The 20,070-nt window shown below is 35.1% G+C and overlaps 2 pseudogenes; one reads left to right on the top strand and one right to left on the bottom strand.

Annotated features, from left to right (window-relative positions):
* Nucleotides 1-899: 899 nt before the first annotated feature.
* Nucleotides 900-4,497, bottom strand: LOC148589861 (protein FAR1-RELATED SEQUENCE 5 pseudogene; annotated as a pseudogene).
* Nucleotides 4,498-15,178: 10,681 nt separating this feature from the next.
* On the top strand, nucleotides 15,179-17,196 carry LOC148589860 (L-type lectin-domain containing receptor kinase VII.1 pseudogene; annotated as a pseudogene).
* The last annotated feature ends 2,874 nt before the right edge of the window (nucleotides 17,197-20,070 follow it).

Here is a 20,070-nt window from a genome sequence, read left to right as displayed (position 1 = left end):
ACAAAAAATACTACACCATGCAAATCACAATAACTTCAAGGAGTTCCATATGCGTTGATGTTATTTGTATCAATATCAATTGTAGTAGATGAATATCCAAGATCTTGAGACATGGCAAATGTAGTGGTAGAGGGATACGCAAATGTAGTGGTAGATGGGTACTCCATAGTTGGCAAAGAGCACTGTAAATAATTCATAAATAAATAAAATTAGAAAATGGACAAAAATGAACTTGATGGAGGATATGTTATAAAAATTAAAAAAAAAAAAAAGAAAAAAAAAAAAGAAGAAGAAGGTACCTTTACTAAACTTTGTTCATCTATCAAACCCAAGTTAGTTGGCCTCAAATTGGTATTCAAAATATCCCCTATAGAAAATAAGATTTTCCTTAAATCAAAATGCATTCTCTTGTAAATTATTGTAAATAAAAAAAGATTATAAGAATACCATGCTTGCTTATGTGAAGGACAATTGGTTCTCACATGCCCAGTCTTCTTGCAAATGGAACATGTCATTTTCTTGATTGCTTGATTTTATTTTGGATTTTTTTGTCTTAAAGATTTGGGTTTTCCTCTATAACTAACATGCAGAAAATCTTGCAAAGTGAATGAAAGGTTTGATAGTACTTGGCTGTTGAAGACATGACCCTCAACACTTCCTACATCAGCATCATCCATATCTTTATAACAATCATCATCCATTATCAGATGCTCGTGATGCTGCTTTTGTAAACTAATGCTAAAATGATCATATTTTATTTTCGATTGGCACCCCACTTCTACAACTTCATAAATTTGCAACATTAACCTATTTCTCATCAAGGTGGAAGAATTTTGTGTTTCTACTTGCATATCATCATTAGAAATGCCATGTATAATGTAACTCATGGCATTGATCGTTTATCTCTCTAAAACATAATGTTGGGGAATAGTGTCCACCAGAGATTTCTTCACAAAAATTTGAAGAATGTGTCTACATAGAACTCCAACAAATTCAAACTTGTAACATGTACAAGTTGCTTTCTTCTCAAGAAATTCAAATGCAACTTCATAAAATGGATTTTCTCTCCCATGAAGGGCCACCTTATATATCTTCACTCCTCCTTCTTCCCGATGTTCAGATGAGTAGTAATTTTGACTATTAAATAGCTCTTCTTGAAACATCAAAAAAGACTCCCTTGTGTAAACCTTTGCCGCCTCTACTTCTATCTTGTAACATGTTTTCAAAATTGGTTTAGAAGTTTTTGTCTTGATATCTCTTTCTTTCTCTTTAAAATAACGTGCATCTAAGGCTTTTTCATATTAATAAACAAAGTCACTCACCATTGTGCTTGAACGAACATAATTTTTTTTTAAAATTATTCGTACTCTCACTCCGTTGAGTTGTAGACATGCTGGCGCAAAATGTGGTTCGCAAGTAAGCCGACATCCATTTTTCACGCCGCATATAAAGTTTTTTCAACCAATCATTCTCTCCCAACTCATACTTGCCTACAATTTCACTCCATTCCACCTCAAATTCTTCAATTGTGAGTGTATTATGAATGCAATGCTGAAAGTCTCTTTGAAAAGAAGGATATTTATTATATATATGCGTCAAATGTTCTGGAACCTTTTGTAAAATATGCCATAAACACAATCTATGAGTGGTATTTGGTAGTACCTTTGCAATTATTTTGCCCATAGCCTTGTAATGATAATTGTAGAGGAAGCACGTCCAAGCATTGTCTCAAGCCATGTTTTCAATAACCACGTATAAGATTCAACCGTTTCATTTACAAGCAAAGCACATCCAAACATCATAGATTGATGATGATGGTTAACTCTAGTAAAAGGAACAAAAGGCATCTTATAACAATTTGTCAAATAGGTAGCATCAAAAGTAACATCTCCAAAATATTGGTATGCAGCTCGTGATCTAGCATCTTCCCAAAAACAATTGCCCATGCATCCATTTTCATCAACTTGGATTGCGTAAACAAAACCTGGATTTTTGTTTTGTTTCTCAAGAAAAAAATTGTACATTCTTTATGCATATCCTTCTCCAAAAAGAACCTTTCTTCTATTGCCCAAATAATTTTGCACATCTTTAAGAATACAACCAACATTATGGTTACCACCGGATTCTTCACTCAACACTTACATTATTTTTCTTGGAGGTACACCGGATTTATTAAGTGTATCGATAAGACTTTTTTGGGCACGTGTTACCACTCTATGTCCACGAAGCATGTAACATCCCCAACCCGTTAAGGCTGAGTTTGCCAATTTTCTTCTTTTACAACAAAAGTTTTTGCAAAGATCTATAAGATCTATTAGAGTACTTGATTTTAAGTGATACAATCAATGTATAAAACATTTTTCAAGAGATTTTATTACAAACGAAATTAAGAAACATTAAACTTTAGTTGTGGAATATCATATTATTATAATAACTGTTATGAAAAGACCTTGAAAGTTAATAATTATTCCCGCCCCCCATTCTGGCCTCCTATTCCAGCGTCCTTTCTACCTGAAAACAAGAAATAAAACTGAATGAGCCAAAAGGGGCCCAACAAGTAAAATCCACAACCATAAATAGTTTTACTCATTGTTCTCAGTTTTGAAAATCGTTTTCACAAATAAATATACATCCAGCCATAATAATACATGTAGGTACGGTTGCATCTCCTGTAGCATATACGTACTATTACATCTAGTAATAAATCATCGTCATAAATCATCTTTATAAATCATCATTATAATGCATCGTTATAAATCATCATTGTAAATCATCATAGTATATCATCGTTGAAATTATATTATTATTTTCTCATATTAAGGTTCATGTACATTGTTACCCTTGTGTACGAGGGTTGCAGGTCCTTGTGACTATGGCATTGAACTGTGGCCTCAGCCATACCCGACCGTCAATTAACTCTTTCTTGGTGCACTCAACGGTCATGTTGATGGAATACCACCTTCTTGCATAGCCTCCTTCAGTGGTTTCGCCTCCATCCTAGTATCGGTGCCAAACTCCTCTCATCCTTACTTATCTTGGGGCCAAAAATACTATCCTCCATAAATGTGCCCTCATTTCATAAACATTTAACTCATTTCTTGTACTTTTCTTTGTACTTCTTTTGATGCATCTTAGGGCAACATGTATGAGGGTTTATCATCATTCTTCTTTCTTATAATCATCATCATTTCTCAACTTTCTTTTCTCAAAATGAAAACTTTTCCAAACATAAACTTGTTGTACTTAGAAAGTGTTTAAAGAAATAAAAACTTTCTAAATAATTCTTTTAGAAATCCTTCATGCATGCAATATATCTCCATGATAGGTAAATAAAATAATTATTAACTGTTTGATACAAGAATGAATAAATAACATGACATGAAGTAATTTTTGAAGGGGTAGTGAATTTACTTACTTCTAGACTGAAGCTAAAAAGTGGTTTGAAGGATATAGTTGCTCCAATCTGACTAACACCACTAGTATATCTTTTGAAACTAATTTCTCAAGTCCGTTCTCTCTCGTGTTCTTTATTTTTTGCAACGCTTTGTCTCGCCATTTCTTTCTCTATTTTGTGTAAACACTTTCAGAAAGAAGAAAGACCGAGTAGAAAACGGAAGAAGGAAGAATATGTGGAAGAGAAGGGAGAGGAGTGATGAAATTTGTGAAGGGGAAGAGCTCTATTTATAGGAAAAAAAAAAAAAACCAAATACTATTCTACCTTCCATTTACAATTCTACCCTCATTTTACTATTACATCTACCAATACTATTATACCTACATTTATCCATCTACAATTCTACCCTCATTTTACTATTTCATCTACCAACACTATTATACCTACATTTATCCATCTACAATTCTACCCTCATTTTACTATTCCATCTACCAACACTATTATACCTACCTTTATCCATCTACAATTCTACCCTCTCTTTACTATACCTATATTATTATACCTACTATTAACTATTCTACCTTCCCTTACTGTTCTACCTACCAATACAATTCTTCCTACCATTTACTATCCTATTATTTCACCAATTACCATTCTCTAATTACCACTCTTTGTAATACGATAAATTTCCCAAGAATTAAAATCATGGGCTAAAATGAATATCAAAATAACATCATCATCAAAATAATTTATTTAAATAACTTTGAAAATTCTAGGGCGCTACAAAGCAACCTTGCACTTCTAGGACTAAGGAGATCATGATTATGTTCAGTTTTGAACTTAGATACAATCCATTTCAATCCCACTTTTTTTAAACCCATAATTGCTTTACATCCTATCATTGTTTCAGCAGGCTCCGGGTTTGTATAGGTTTTCTCTTGATAACTTTTATGACGGAAGCCTTCTCTTGAACAAACATATTCTATCCCATTTACTGACATATCCTTAGCTAGTCGAGAATGACTTATTCGAATACTAAAACCATTCCGCCTTGCATACACATTATAACATGCACGAGCATCTTCTAATTCATCAAATTCCATATCAAGACATGGTTCCTTTGGACCATTAAATGAGGCAATACTTGCAATAGGTTGCTTCAAATAATTATGACCTTTTATCATTTCATTGTCAACATGCCCATCTTCAATAAAATCATCACAAAATGATATTTTATCAATTTCTTCGATATTAGTATTCATCCTAGAGATTCTGCCAAAGGTAACAACATTCTTCAATTATAATTACTAAAATCTCAACTTCATAAATTTTTTCTTATAAAAAAACGAAACTTAACAGCTTGCTTTTGATATCATAGCCAATAATCATATCCTACTAATACAACTGAAATGAGAATTCAAGGAAATTAAAATTAAAAAAAAAAAAAAAAAATCACACTGTATTCGGTGAGAGAGAAAACAGAGAAATATGAAAAATTACACTGTATTTGTGCAAATGAAAAATCACATTGTGAGAGACAAATAATTTCGGTGAGAGAAATTGTGTCGTGAGTGAGGGAGGAGAAAGCACTAGGCAGTAGAGAAATTTTTTTCTCTGCTGCCGGTGTGTGTCTATGAGAGTGAGAGTGAGAGTGAGAGAGAGGGGAGCACCAGAGAGGTCTGGGTTGGCAAGCTCTTGGCTGGGATGCACGGCGCCGCTGGAGAGAGAGAGAGAGGGAGAGGAGAAAAAGGAAGATTTTGTCTTTTGTGGATGATGTGAGTTGGTGTTTTAATCGAGTGTTTTTCACCTCATTTGATTTGGTGTGATAATCCTAGTTGTTCAATTCTAATTGGTGGGCACAAAGGAGCTCGTTTACACTAGCTCATTATAGAAGTTATCCTTTATAAAAACACTTACAATAGCTTAGTCATTTCTTACTTTTATCTAAAATAGATAAGCAAAACACTAAAAAACCTTATACATTGAAATATTATGCATTTCAAATGCAAAATACATTTTTTTAACAATTGTGATTAATTCACCGCTACATGTAGCGAACATTATTTACACATCCATCTCATTAATATACTATTAATATCTGTTGATAATAACTCATTCTAAATTATCTGTACGGTCAATCGTGTGTGTGTATATATATATAGACACAATTGTATTTAAGTCATGTGTTGGTGTGATATTTAAAATCGTAATATATCACCATGCTCGTTAGTGACGGCCTACTCTAGCAAAACTATACATGATAGTAGTTCTTTCTGTTTTGGCTGTTCGACTCATCTATAACTAAGGATAAAACCATAATTTTTATCGAGGGGAGACAAAACATGAATCAAGAGTCAAGTCTAATTTTGATAGAAAGAATGGTAAATATATTATAAATCTCTGAGTCAACGCGCCAAAACTGTAAAATCTCGAACTTTATTTATTTATTTATTTTTTTCGAATTTTACTCCCTTGGTCAATCAAAAATGCAAAAAAAAATCCATACTGTTAGATTTTCCCCTAAATGTTTAACTTTCGTCAGTCCCAAACTCAACGCACAATTTTGCCACGTCAGCATATTAATTTTTTTATTAATTTAATTTAAAAATTAAATAATTTTATTTTTGAAGGGGTGGTTGGTGTAACATTAAACTACTCAAGAAGAGAGAATAAAATGGAAATAAGGAAAGAGTGAGAAAGAAACTACTCCTTTATTGAATCAAATGGCCAATTCGAGATGACCAGCCTCCTACAAAGCATTTCGAGGATGTTTAAACTTCCAAAGTTCCTCCTTGAACAAATGACTCCAAAACTTCTTATTACATCTTCCTGCAGGCTATTTATAATTCCTTTCATGCTAACTACTACAACTAACAACAACTAACAACTTGCTAACTTCTACAACTAACTTCTTAACTACTTTAACCAACTACTCAATGGTATAGGAGGTTACAATAGAATGATCCATTAACCTAATATACCCATTACAGTCGGAAAGCCACCCCTAACTTCCAACCACCTCCGAAGGGGTTAGAGGTGGCAGGAAAGCCACCCTTAGGGGATAGGGGTGGCTTTCCGGCCACCCCGAACCCCCTGGGGGTGGCCAGAAAGCCTTAGTCCAATGGCCCTCAACAACATCAACAACGACGGAGGCCGAACTCAAAACGACAACTGTGTGCTTGTTTAGCTTTTCTGTCCATAGAGTAACAGAGGAGAGCTCCAAGTGAAGAGAAAAAATGTTAGAATTCACGGCGTTCATGATGCAGTACTCGTGGTGGCCACAACCCCACAGCGAGGAGCTCCTCCTTGCCGTGGAGGAGTCCATTCCAACCCCCCCCCCCCCCTCTTTTTTCCCCCTTAATCAAACATTTACCTTCTGGGTTTTGAAAGATTTACCAGAAATTGCATACCCAAGCAACAGTTCGTGATTTTTGTCATCATTCTAATATTAGAGTTCAGTGAAATTGGACAACTCGCTAGCATGATTTGCATTTGAAAGACAAGTTTTATTTAAACCAACGTTGTGTACGAAGTTACAATGTGAAAAATTGGAAATCGCTAGCATGATTTCCAGCCACCCCTAACACCGCCAACGTTAGGGGTGGCCGGAAAGCCACCCCCAACCCCTGGGGTGGCTTGTGAGCCATCTGTAAAGGTGGCTAGGGGCCAAATCTGGTTGGGAGTGACACGCGACCAATTCCATGGCCTAAAAATTTTCCTGATAAAATAATTATTCTGTTTCAAATTTCTCTATTTTCAGTAATACATGTTCTCTTTCTTAATGGAATACTCAATTCCAATTAGGCCATGTTTGGTTTGCGGAATGAGTATTCAGTTAGGAAAATGAATATGTATTATTGGAAATATAAAAATGTTGGAATTGAAAATTCTTTAATTTAGTAGCAACATATATTTTATAATTGGAATTGAATCAAAATTACTAAAAAATCCCATTTAATTTCTAATTTTTCCAAAATTCAAGTTTAAAAAAAAAAAAAAGAAAAAAAAGTTGAAGGTGTGGTGGTTTGCCTCCCACAGCAAGCATTGAGGGTGGTTGCGGCACCCTAGAGGACCTCGCCGTGGCCCTCTATGATAGATACTAGTATAACGTAGGATCTGTGTAAATTGTTCAGAAAAGATTTCTCCCGTTAGGGTGGAAATCCAGTGGAGAATAAGAGTGTTTAGAATGCAGAAAACCAGGAGAAAACTAAACAAAGATTTCACGTGAAAAATAGAATTGTGTTTCTGCATTCTTATGGAACTCTATAAATAGAGTCCCAATACAACTCTTGGTCAAGAGTTATTACTCTTGACCTGCTACCTCCACAGGAAGTAATTTTACTTTCCTGTAAAATCTACATGATCCGGTGTGGTGATGACCACACTAATAATAGTGTGATCATCCTTTATACCATCATCTCCCACTTGATCATACTATTATAATTAGTAATGAAACCTTAGTTGTACATGTTTATTTTTAGTATCACAAAAAAACATGTCAACTCCTTATCTGCCGTATATTCTAGGCAATTAACATTAATTATCCATAGTTAAGAATACAGTTCATACTCAATACTATAATTAATGATTTATTACATAATAACCATATGTAATTTGAATTGAAAATTTTTTTATTCAATTTCTTATCTCAAAGGTTACCCTATTTGAGATAAATAGTTATACTATCAGTATATAAAAAATAAAAATACATATCATTATTCATTCAGGCGTCCCTGAATTCTTCTGATCATGCTATTTTTACCATGTAGCCTTTTCATAAATTTTCCTTAATCCCATTTTTGCTACATGCTCTCTAAATTTATCTAGAGTTAACCCTTTGGTCATGGGATCAGCTACCATCTCTGTTGAGGGAATAAATTCTACTTTTACTTCACCTCTCTCCACTATATCTTGAATATAGTGATAACTTATGTCAATGTGTTTGCCTTTGGAACTTTCAGTTGCACTTTTTATTAAAGAGATGGCAGACTTATTATCGCAAAATACATTGATAGACCCATCTTGCATTCCAAGATGTAAACTTTTAATGAAACGTTTAATCCAAACAGCATTGCTTACCGCTGTGCTGCATGATATATACTCAGCTTCCATTGTGGATTTTGCAACACAATTTTGTTTCTTACTTAACCAAGAAACAACTGTTCCCCCGAATAAGAATATATAACCGCTCGTAGATTTTCTGTCATCTACATCTCCTGCAAAATCTGCGTCAGTGTATCCTGCAATGTTAAGATCTTCTAATCCAAAATATAAATCCATGTTTTTAGTTCCTTGCAGATACCTAAATATTCTTTTAACTGCTTGCCAATGCTCTTTTCCAGGATTAGATTGATATCTACTAACCAATCCTACAGCATGACAAATATCAGGTCTTGTGCTTGTCATAGCATACATAAGACTGCCCACAGCTTGAGCATAGGGGACAGTTTCCATTTCAAGAATTTTTGTTTGGTCTCGAGGACACATTGTTTTGCTCAAATGTTGACCTTTTGAAACAGGTGTACTTAGAGGTTTACTTTTATCCATATTAAACCTTTGAAGTACCTTTTCTATATATTTCTCTTGATCTAAGTATAATAATTTCGAGGTTCTATTCCTTGAAATTTTTATTCTCAAGACATAAGTTGCTTCACCCATGTCTTTCATTTCAAACTTAGATGCTAAGAAATTCTTTGTATTCTGAATCATTTTTTAGCAATTTCCAGTTAATAATATGTCATCTACATATAGTGATAATATAGTCAACTTATCATTGTCATAGTGAATGTAAACACAATGATCTAGTGGACTTACCTCGAAACCGATTTCCATGATAGTCTCATGAAATTTTAAGTACCATTGTCTTGAAGATTGCTTTAGCCTGTATAGTGACCTCTTCAATTTATAAACCTTTTCTTCATGTCCACTCACATTGAATCCTTCAAGTTGAACCATATAGATGTCTTCTTTTAATTCTCCGTTTATAAATGCTGTTTTTACATCTAATTGGTGCAATTCTAAATCCATCTTAGCTACTATGGACATGATTATTCTTACTGAGGTAAATTTTGCTACTGGTGAATAAGTATCAACAAAATCCACACCTAGTTGTTGAGTGAATCCTTTGGCTACCAGCCTAGCCTTGTACTTATCAAGACTTCCATCTGCTCTGAATTTCTTCTTCAGTAGCCACTTACATCCAATAGCTTTTCTTTGTTGAGGAAGATCCGTGAGTTCCCAGACGTCATTTTTGGAGTCTAGTTCATCATTCATTGCATCTATCCATTTGTCTGCATTATCACCTTGTATAGCTTCTTTGTAATTGGAAGGATCATCTTGAAGATTTATGTCATCTATACTTAATACATAATGATCTTTAAGTATGACAGATGGTTGTCTTTGTCTTTTAACTCTCCCACTGTTTTCATGATTAGGGATATTGAGATTCAAACTCCTTTTACTCCCACTGACCTGGAGAATTTTAATGTCTTCATGTGCAGATTCTTCATCTTCTGATTGTCTGATATCTTTCATAGGAGTGATATGATTTGAATTTTCTTGTGTAGATTGTTCGTCTTCTAACAGTCTGATATCTTTTATAGGATTTATTTGATCTGAATTTTCAAGAAAAACAGCTTCTCTGCTTTCTATTAATCCTTTTTCAGAATGGTAGAATCGATATCCACTACCATTCTCAACATATCCTATGAACTTGCATTCCCATGTTTTATCTTTTAATTTATCCCTTAAAGGTTTTGGGATAAGTACATAGGCTTTGCATCCCCATACTTTTATATTTTCTAAGTTGGGTTTCAGACCTGTCCAGACTTCATAAGGGGTTAAAAGTTTAGATTTTGTCTTAACCCTGTTGAGTATATAAGCTGCTATGGATAAGGCTTCTCCCCAAAATGAATAGACAAGTCAGCGAATGTCATCATTGACCTTGTCATTTCCATTAAAGTTCTATTTCTTCTTTCTGCAATACCATTTTGTTGAGGCTTATATGGCATTGTGTACAAATGTTTTATACCATTTTCTTTGCAGAAAGTATCCATAGCTTCATATTCTCCCCCCTATCATTATTCAAGGTTTTGATAGATCTTCCTAATATTTTTCTACCTCTAATTTGAAAATTTTGAATTTATCAATAGCTTCAAATTTATTTTTGATGAGGTAGATATATCCATACCTTGAATAATCATCGATGAAGGTAATAAAGTATTCCATTCCTCTATGTGTCTTAGTTCTGAATGGTCCGCAAATATCTGAGTGAATTACTTCTAATAATTCTGATGATTTCCAGTGTTTTGAAAAAGACTTGGTAGTCATTTTTCCTTTAATACATGATTCACATATATTAAAATCTCCAGAATTAGTATTAGGTAGTAATCCATTTTTGCTCATTCTTATCAATTTATTTATGTTAATATGGCCTAATCTTAAATGCCATAGATAAGAACTACTTTCAGACACATGTGTATAATATGAAATGGAAACTTTATTATCAACTTTAATGGAATACATATTGTCAACTCTTGTACCCTTTACATATGTGTTTCCTTTCCTAACATAGACCTTCCCAGATTTAAATTTTATCCCGTATCCCTTGTTATCTAATATAGGAACTGATATTAGATTTCTCCTGATACTAGGAACATACAAAACATCATGTAAGACAATAACTGAACCTTTGACAGAAATCTTACATTTTCCTTCTCCTAGCACGTCACTATAGGTGTTGTTGCCCATGTAAACTTTGTGCTCTCCAACAGCTTTTTCTTTGAAGTCCACAAAAAATTCCCTTTTGTTTGTGATGTGTCTAGTTGCTGCTGAATCTATCCACCAAGAGCTAGAAGTTGGTTCTGCCATCAATGCTTCAGTGATTGTCATTGCAATCTCCTTCTTTGCTTTGACGCCGTGGAGTTTTGGACAATTCTTTTTAAAGTGACCAATTTTTCCACATTTGAAACATGCTCCTTTTGCTTTGACTTTACTGTGTTGCTTACTTTTCCATTTTCTTTTGAATTTTTGTGGCTTGCTTCTGAATGTAAGAGGAGTTCGAACAGTCTGATTTGAGTTTTGAGCCATCATCAAATTGCTAAATGTTCCTTCTCGCCTTCGTCTTTTCATTCTCTCTTCTTCGACTACTAGTATTACTGGTAAAGAAATCATGGAGACTTCTTTTCCACTAAGTGTTAAAGAAGTCATCACATGTTCCCATGATAAAAGAAGGCCATTAAGTATGGTGGTTACCTGCATTTTGTCTGATACAGGATGACCAGCATTTGCAAGTTCCTTTGCAAGTAATTCCATTTGATTAACAAATTTGCCTACGTAGTCATTGTCATTTATACGTGTACAGTTGTATTTGTCTAATAACAACTATACATGTGTATCAGATCTTGGGCCATACTTTGCCTCCAGTGCATCCATCATTTCTTTAGCAGACTCATGACTTTCGAATAGAGGAATGATATTGCCTTTCATGTTGTGGAGAAGGGTGGCTCTCGCCAGTAAGTCAGCTTCCATCCATTTCTCATGTTTCTGTTTGGCTTCAATGTCATTTAGGTCAGCTGGATCGGGCTTCACAGATGTAAGGGTATATTGTGTTTTGTCCTGTATGAGTACATAAGTTATGTGTCGTTTCCACATTCTAAAATTCATTCCATTAAGACTTTCAAGTCTAGAAGCATCAATGCTATTTTTAATAGCCATTGTTAGAAAGTAGGTTTAACAACACAATAATAATAATAATATTTATTATTTTTCAGTACAATTTTTACAATTGTCTGAATAACTATACTAATTATTACAAGCTAAATAATTTGTCTGTGAGTCTAATTATTATTACAAACTAATATTGTCTGTAAAAATAAAAATAAGAACAATAAATAGTAATAACTTCAACTCAATAATCTTCAGGATAAGTCAGACATGCCTTGTATTTGTTCAGATGTCCCCTATAATATCCAAGAGATGGATTTGGTGGACTGACCCGTTCACCCGTCCTCTGAGGAGTGTAGCGTGTATGCCAGTAGGCCACGGGTCCCTGGGGCTCTACTCAATGGTCCTAACAATCCGTAAAGGATGTGGACCCCTTAGGCGCCTGTCAGATGAGATCTCCTTCCTAGCCAAATCAGGAACTGTGAATGCAACCTCCTTGTGTTGACTTGGAGCCAACCAGCAGGGTCGTATAAATTTTCGGTGTAAACTTCGATGATTTTGATTAGAAGTCTCACCTCTTTCCCAATTATTCCTAGGATAATGCTGAAAATTATTAAAATTATTGTAAATAGAACCTGTAGTATTGTAGCCCTTCGAATCAGCTTTCCAATGGTTTTTGAATGGACGAAATCGGGGCTGAAACGAGCCAGAACGGGCGAAATTAGTGAAATTGCTTTGAACTGGCCGGGTTTGATGAAACCGGGTTGCCTGAACCGGGTTGTCTGAAACCGGATTGCCTGAAACGCGGGTTAAATCCCGGGTCGAATTTAGGATATGGGGGGACAGTCGGGTTGGGTTTCAGTTGGCCGGATTGTGATGCAATGGGTCGAGATGCAACGGATCGGGTTTCATCGGGTCGGGCATCAGTGTTCGCGGGTTTCTGGTTTTTCTTGATCTGGGCTTGGGCTCGCAACACGGACTTTCGGGCCGTGTATTTCCACTTTAGGCCGAAGCGAAATGGTCGGCGAAGCGGGTCGAGTGCAGTCTTTAAGGCGTGCTCCAGAAGACGTGGAGCGGGTCGGTCGACCCGATCTTGTTCTGAAATGGTGTCGTTCCTATTTTGTGGAACGGCGTCGTGTTGATAACAGGCGCTGAAAGGCGCCTGTTTGTGGAGACGCGAAACGGCGTCGTTCTAGTTAGTCAGAACGGCGTCGTTTGAAAAGTAACTGAAGGAAGTTACCTGGGGCTGCTAGACGACGTCGTTTGGCGCAGGGGCTTTCTCAGTTTGTGAAATGGCGTCGTCTGAGATTGGGGCTTTTTCAGGATTTTTCAAGCCGTCATCTTCTTCCTCCAGATATACTGCTTTTTGCAAATTTTCTTCAGAATTTTCTTCCTCTGCTTGGTGATTTGAGTTTTTGGCTTCTGGAATTTCTTCTGGGTCTTCTTCTTCTGGATCCTCTTCTTCGGTTTCTTCTTCTTCTTCCCACAGAGCAGGATATGTGAAGAAATCGTCAGATGAAGACACACATGAATTTTCTTCCTTTTTCTCACTGTGTCCCGAAGGAAAATTCGCAGATGGAAAGGCATTATCAGAAACTTCAGGAGTATTATTTTGGGGAAAAATTTTCTCAGAATCATGTAAAGGTAGACTGAGAAATTGTTTCCAATATTTTTGTTCTAAAAAATAAGTTCTCCTTAAAGCACCAATATTACCTATATATTGTAATCCACGGACTGTGATTGTAAGTGGTTTTTCCTCTGGCTTTTGCAATGATTGATGCAAATTGTAGAAAGCCACAGAAGAGGCTAAACCGATGACTTGTCTGTGAATTGTCTGATAAATGTTAGACAAAAGTTGTTGAGGATCTTCAATTGTTTCTTCTGGTTCTTCAATCTTCTCTTGTTCTTCCATACTACTGTGCTCTGATACCACTGATAGATACTATAACGTAGGATCTATGTAAATTCTTCAGAAAAGATTTCTCCCGTTAGGGTGGAAATCCAGTGGAGAATAAGAGTGTTTAGAATGCAGAAAACCAGGAGAAAACTAAACAAAGATTTCACGTGAAAAATAGAATTGTGTTTCTGCATTCTCACGGAACTCTATAAATAGAGTCCCAATACAACTCTTAGTTAAGAGTTATTACTCTTGACCTGCTACCTCCACATGAAGTAATTTTACTTTCCTATAAAATCTACATGATCTGGTGTGGTGATGACCACACTAATAATAGTGTGATCATCCTTTATACCATCACTCTAGGGGTGGCCAAGACCACCCCTGGTGAGAGTCCGGGGTGGCCGATGGCACCAGAGGTGGCTGCATCACTACCGAAGGGTTTCACCAATCCACCACGAGAAGAATGACTATTTCATCAGAATAACTATTCCAGGAAATAGACATTCTGTTTGAAACAAATGAATAACTATTTATAGGTATAACTATTTTATTTCACGGGTCTATTCCAAGAACCAAACGGACCATAGTCTTAAAACCACGTTGAACTCCTGGACTGTCGCATCTTTTCCCTTTGTCCTTCCAAACACACAAACCATGTGCAAGGCTTCAAGTCTTCGGACGCCACTTGATTTTCGCACCATGTGGCGCCAATATGATGTCAAAGATAGATGGGCTTGATCTCAAATATAAATTTGACCGTTGGATCATATAAATAATGACATCGCTCCATAAATAATAAAATGTTTTGAACAATTAATGACGGTGCCACGTCGTTCCATTCGCCTTCATAATCTAAAGACACCCTTTTCCTTGCCTTCTCTTTCAAATTATGCCCTCATTCTGGATTGTATTTTGGAGAACATGGCATGCCAATAACCAATTACCAAGACAGATTAAACCATGCAATTCTGTAGCCCTTCTTTTACTCTTCTAAACTCGATCTCATTCTCTTCTCAATGCCATTTTTTCTCCATTCACTGCAGTTGATAAATCTGCTATGAAAATGTTGATAGATAACGACCCGGCAACCTACCTTGTGTCAAAAGAAATCAAATGCAATGAATATCTACAAGGTCATCACCAAGAAAGTTCAATAACTGTTCATCCAATCCAACACCATCTGCTCATCTCACTTTCCGTTTTTCTAGCTATCATCCCCCATGGATGAGCATAAACACCAACAGCCTTTCTGCTGCCCGTTTTCCTCTTCTTCCAATCCATATCGGCTGTTGATTTCGTCTTCAGTGGCTTCAACTCCTCCGATATGTTACTCTATGGCCTGGCCGACGTTGAATCTCGTATTCTAACGCTCACTAACAGAACATATTACTCAATCGGCCGGGCAATTTACCCAGACAAGATCCCCGCTAAAAACCCAAACTCTTCTTATGTGGATCCTTTCTCAACTTCTTTCATCTTCTCTTTGGTTCCTTACAAGAATAATCCTTCTTCTAGGCATGGCATAGTTTCCATGTTTGTGCCCGTTAAGGACATCGAAGGCGCGGACCCAGCTAATTATCTAGGCCTTCTCAACTTCACTAACAATGGGAATCCCAATAACCATGTCTTTGGTGTCGAGTTTGATGTGTTTAAGAACGAAGAATTCGATGACATAAGCGCCAACCATGTTGGAATCGACATGAACTCCCTCAAATCAAACGCGTCACACGATGCTGGGCACTGGCCCGACAACAGCAGCGATGCTGATGATGACAAGTCATTCAAGGAATTGAAGCTCAACAGCGGTGAAAATTACCAAGTTTGGATTGACTATTCAGATTCTTTGATTCATGTTACTGTGGCTCTGGCAGGCATGAGAAGACCTCGGAAGCCTTTGTTAAATGCTTCTCTTGATCTTTCTGAGGTTTTTGAGGATGAAATGTATGTTGGCTTTACTAGTGCTACCGGACAGTTAATTCAAAGAAACAATATTTTAGCTTGGAGCTTTAGTAATTCCAACTTTTAGTTAAGCCAAGAGTTGGTTACCACCGGTTTGCCGTCGTTTGTTCTTCCAAAGGGTTCTATATTTCGATCCAAAGGGTTTATTTCAGGAATCACAGTGGGAGGTTTCTCCGGTGTCGGTCTTTGTACTCCGTTTGCTCTGTTTTTGATCAAGAGGAAGCGAAGGGGAGTACATGTTAGGGAGAGAGAGGAAATGGAAGAATGAGAATTGGAGTATTGGGCACACAGAATGAGTTATGAAGAAATTGAGGCGGCCACAGGAGATTTCTCAGAAGAAAATGTGATTGGAACTGGAGGGAATGGGAAGGTCTATAAGGGTGTTTTAGCAGGAGGGGCTGAGATTGCAGTGAAATGCATTTCGCATGAAAACGATGGGATGAGAGAATTTCTGGCTGAAATTTCAAGCCTTGGAAGAATGAAGCATAGAAGTTTGGTGGGGTTGAGAGGGTGATGCAAGAGAGACAAGGGAAACTTCTTTTTGGTTTATGACTATATGGAAAATGGGAGTTTGGACAAGTGGGTGTTTGAATGTAATGACAGGAGGATGTTGAGCTGTGAAGACAGGATAAAGATTTTAAAAGACGTAGCTTCAGCAGTCTTGTACTTACATGAGGGGTGGGAAGCCAAAGTCCTTCATAGGGACATTAAGGCCAGCAATGTGTTACTTGACAAGGATATGAATGGAAGGCTGGCGGATTTCGGATTAGCCCGAATGTACGACCATAGTCAAGTGCCTAACACGACAAGGGTGGTTGAGACCGTCGGATATTTGGCGCCGGAAGTGATTAGGAGCGGACGGGCATCAGCTCAAACTGATGTGTTTGGATTTGGTATCCTGATTTTAGAAGTAATGTGTGGGAGGAGGCCTATAGAGGAAGGGAAGCCACCATTGGTGGATTGGGCATGGCTATTGATGGTACAAGGGCAATTAATGAATGCCCTTGATGAGAGATTGAAGGGTAGAGGCGAGTTTGATGAAAAAGAAGTGGAGAGGGTGCTTCAGTTGGGCTTGTTGTGTGCGTACCCTGACCCAAGTTCCCGGCCAACCATGAGACAAGTAATGAAAGTGTTGGAGGGGAACAATGAGGTGGCGGAGGAGGTTGAAAGTGAGGATACGGATGCATATTTGCTCCATAAAATGAAATCCATTCCATTAAATTTTTGGTCTTCATCCATGCATCTCTCTTGGTCCAAAACTATGGTGGGGGGCAGGTGAATCTGCATCATGAATGGACAATTGAGTGTAATTTGTTGTATCATCTCAGAAGCAACAGAAGAAAAAAATGAGATTACAGAAAAAAAAAAAAAAAAAAAAAAAAAAAAAGGAGATTACATGCATAATGAAAGAGGGTCTAAATGTATTAGGGGTGTTGGCTTGTCTATATGACATGTCTTCTCTCTCTCTTTCTCTGTTTCTATGTATTAATGTATATGACATGTATATAAAAATACAAATGCAAATCGGTTATTAGCAATATCAGCAGCTATCACTTTTAGGTATCTGCATCTGCATCTACCTTGTGCGACTATTATCTAGATCCACACGATTATTACATTTATTAATGCGGTTATCATCCGTTATATGCATATGAGGTAATGAATGTTTTGCGCCTTGAAGTTGTAATTTGTGCTTCTAGTTGAACACTATTATTCAGATCACACTTATTAATCATTTTACCATAAATTACAAATCCAGCAAACCAAAAAAAATAATCAACACACTATGAATCTAAATCAACCCTCCCACAAGTACAAATCATGAATCAATTAAATGTAAAATATAAGGACAATTGTATTGTAAGTAAAATATGACAAACTAATAAGCTTCATTACTAACAAACTTCTAAGCAAGAGAAAGAGACACTTCAATAATTGAATTTAAAACTTTAATATATATTGTATATAAAAGGAATACATATACGATTATTAATTGTATCTGCATACCTTAAAATCGCTATCTATATTTGCATATACGGATACCAGATGTGATCGGTTTTTATCTACCCGCACTTTCACCATTAATCGTAAGTACTCAAAAACCTAACATTCATAAAATAATAATAATAATAATAATAATAAAAATTAAGTGGTTATATGATGAGTAGAAATATATAATATGAAAGAGAGAGTGGAAGTAAAGAAAGGCCGTTGAACATATCAAGGATATATCATTTTTTAAAAAACAAAATTTGTAAATAGGATATATTATTGTTAATTTCTATATTCTCGTGCTTAGATAAATCAGAGGTGATGTCCCTATTAGAATTCTACAAAATTCATTGACATAATGGCTAGTGTAAAAGATCACAATAGTCTAAACGGTGACGTTATTCAATTGAAACTTGAAATCTCCAATTTGTAGTTGATATATAAAATAAAGGAAAATTACAGTTTATTCCTTCAAAGTTGACAGCGTTTTTCAATTCGAACATCAAAGTTTCAATTTTTGCAATCCATCCTCATAAAGTTTCAATTTTTTTCAATTCGACCAATATCATCCCAAAATTCTCATATTGTTCCTGATTTTTTTTTTTTTTTTAATGAAAACGAAAATAAATTTAGGGGTGTAAAAATGACCAGATGACCAAAGGGGTGGCTACAGCCAACACAAATTTTTTTTAAATTTTTTTTATAAAAAATAAAAATTAGGGGCAATATGAGAAGTTTTGGATAAAATTGATCAAATTGCAAAAATTTGGAACTTTGGGAGGGTGGATTGCAAAAATTGAAACTTTAGTGTTCGAATTGAAAAACGCTGTCAACTTTGAAGGGGTAAACTGTAATTTTTCCATAAAATATATAGAAGGAATTATTAATTACCTGCAAAAAAAAAAAAAATCATTATTTTTCACTTATTTTTAAATATTCCAGCCTGTATCCGCAATCAAGCCCTATCTGTCCCCATTACATTAGTTTATCCTAAAAGTGATTGTTCTATAAGGTGACATGAAAATGCATTTGATTATAAGAGTAATCACAATGGCTCAGTTATTTCTTACTTTTATCTAAAATAGATAAGTATAACACTAAAAAAATCATCTATATTAGAATATTATGTATCTTAAATGCAAAATACATTTTTTTAGCATTTGTGAACAATTCACCGCTACATGTAGCTGACACTATTTACACATCCATCTTATTAATATTCCCTACATCGCTCTTTTCTAAAGATTTTCTCTTCCATATTGCTATTTTTTCAAAATTTTCTTATACTATTTCTCTCTTGACATCTCTTTTTTTTTACAAAATTGAAAAATAAGATCTTTAGAAAAATTATGCTTATTAAAAAATAAAATTTAAATAATATAAATAAAAAAAAAAAACAAAAAAGATAATTAGGTGTATAGTGTGTTTTAAAATTCATCAAATAAATTAAATAAAGTAAGTTTTAACTACTCATTTTGCATATATATATATATATATATATATATATATATAAACCAATGTGAATACTTTAAGATGTACAAATTTTAAATTAAGTTAGAGAAGGAGATATCCTAGTTACATTATATTTAACATTCATCCAATAATGTTGAAGTTTTTTTATTATATATTTAATAAGATTAAATCTAGAAGTTATTTAGGAGTATAATATTAAACAATTATAAAATAAAAATTTAATATTTAATATTCCCGACAAAAAAGCTGTCCTCATAAGATGGTCGTGCTCAACTAAGCACTAAATTATTAACAAAAAAAATAAAAATACATGACGTATGTGTTTGAAAAGTAAATAATATCTAAATGGTGGAGATATTTCTATTCATCCATTAAGATTGCCCCTTAAATATCTGTTGATAATAACTCATTCTAACTTATCTGTACGGTCAGTCGTTCAATAATTGTGTTACAGTCACAACTTAAACTTAATTTTGATTCAATTTTTAGATTAAATTTTTCTTTCTCTCTAATTTAAGGTTTTTTCTCTTCTTCACAAGCAGTTTGTTTTAAAAAAAAAAAAAATTAAGAGAAAAGTTGAACTAAAGTTAAATTTAAGTTGTGTCTTTATAATTTTTCTCAATGAATATGCTAATAAAAGTCGAAGGGAGATTGGGTGGATGTAAACTTTGCCTAATAATACGAAGAA

Source organism: Corylus avellana, chromosome 1 (genome assembly GCF_965113065.1).
Source record: "Corylus avellana chromosome 1, dhCorAvel1.hap1.2, whole genome shotgun sequence".
In the NCBI taxonomy this organism is placed as follows: domain Eukaryota; kingdom Viridiplantae; phylum Streptophyta; class Magnoliopsida; order Fagales; family Betulaceae; genus Corylus; species Corylus avellana.
The sequence above is the reverse complement of the archived record's forward strand: the minus strand, read 5'-3'. Positions and strand labels throughout refer to the sequence as shown.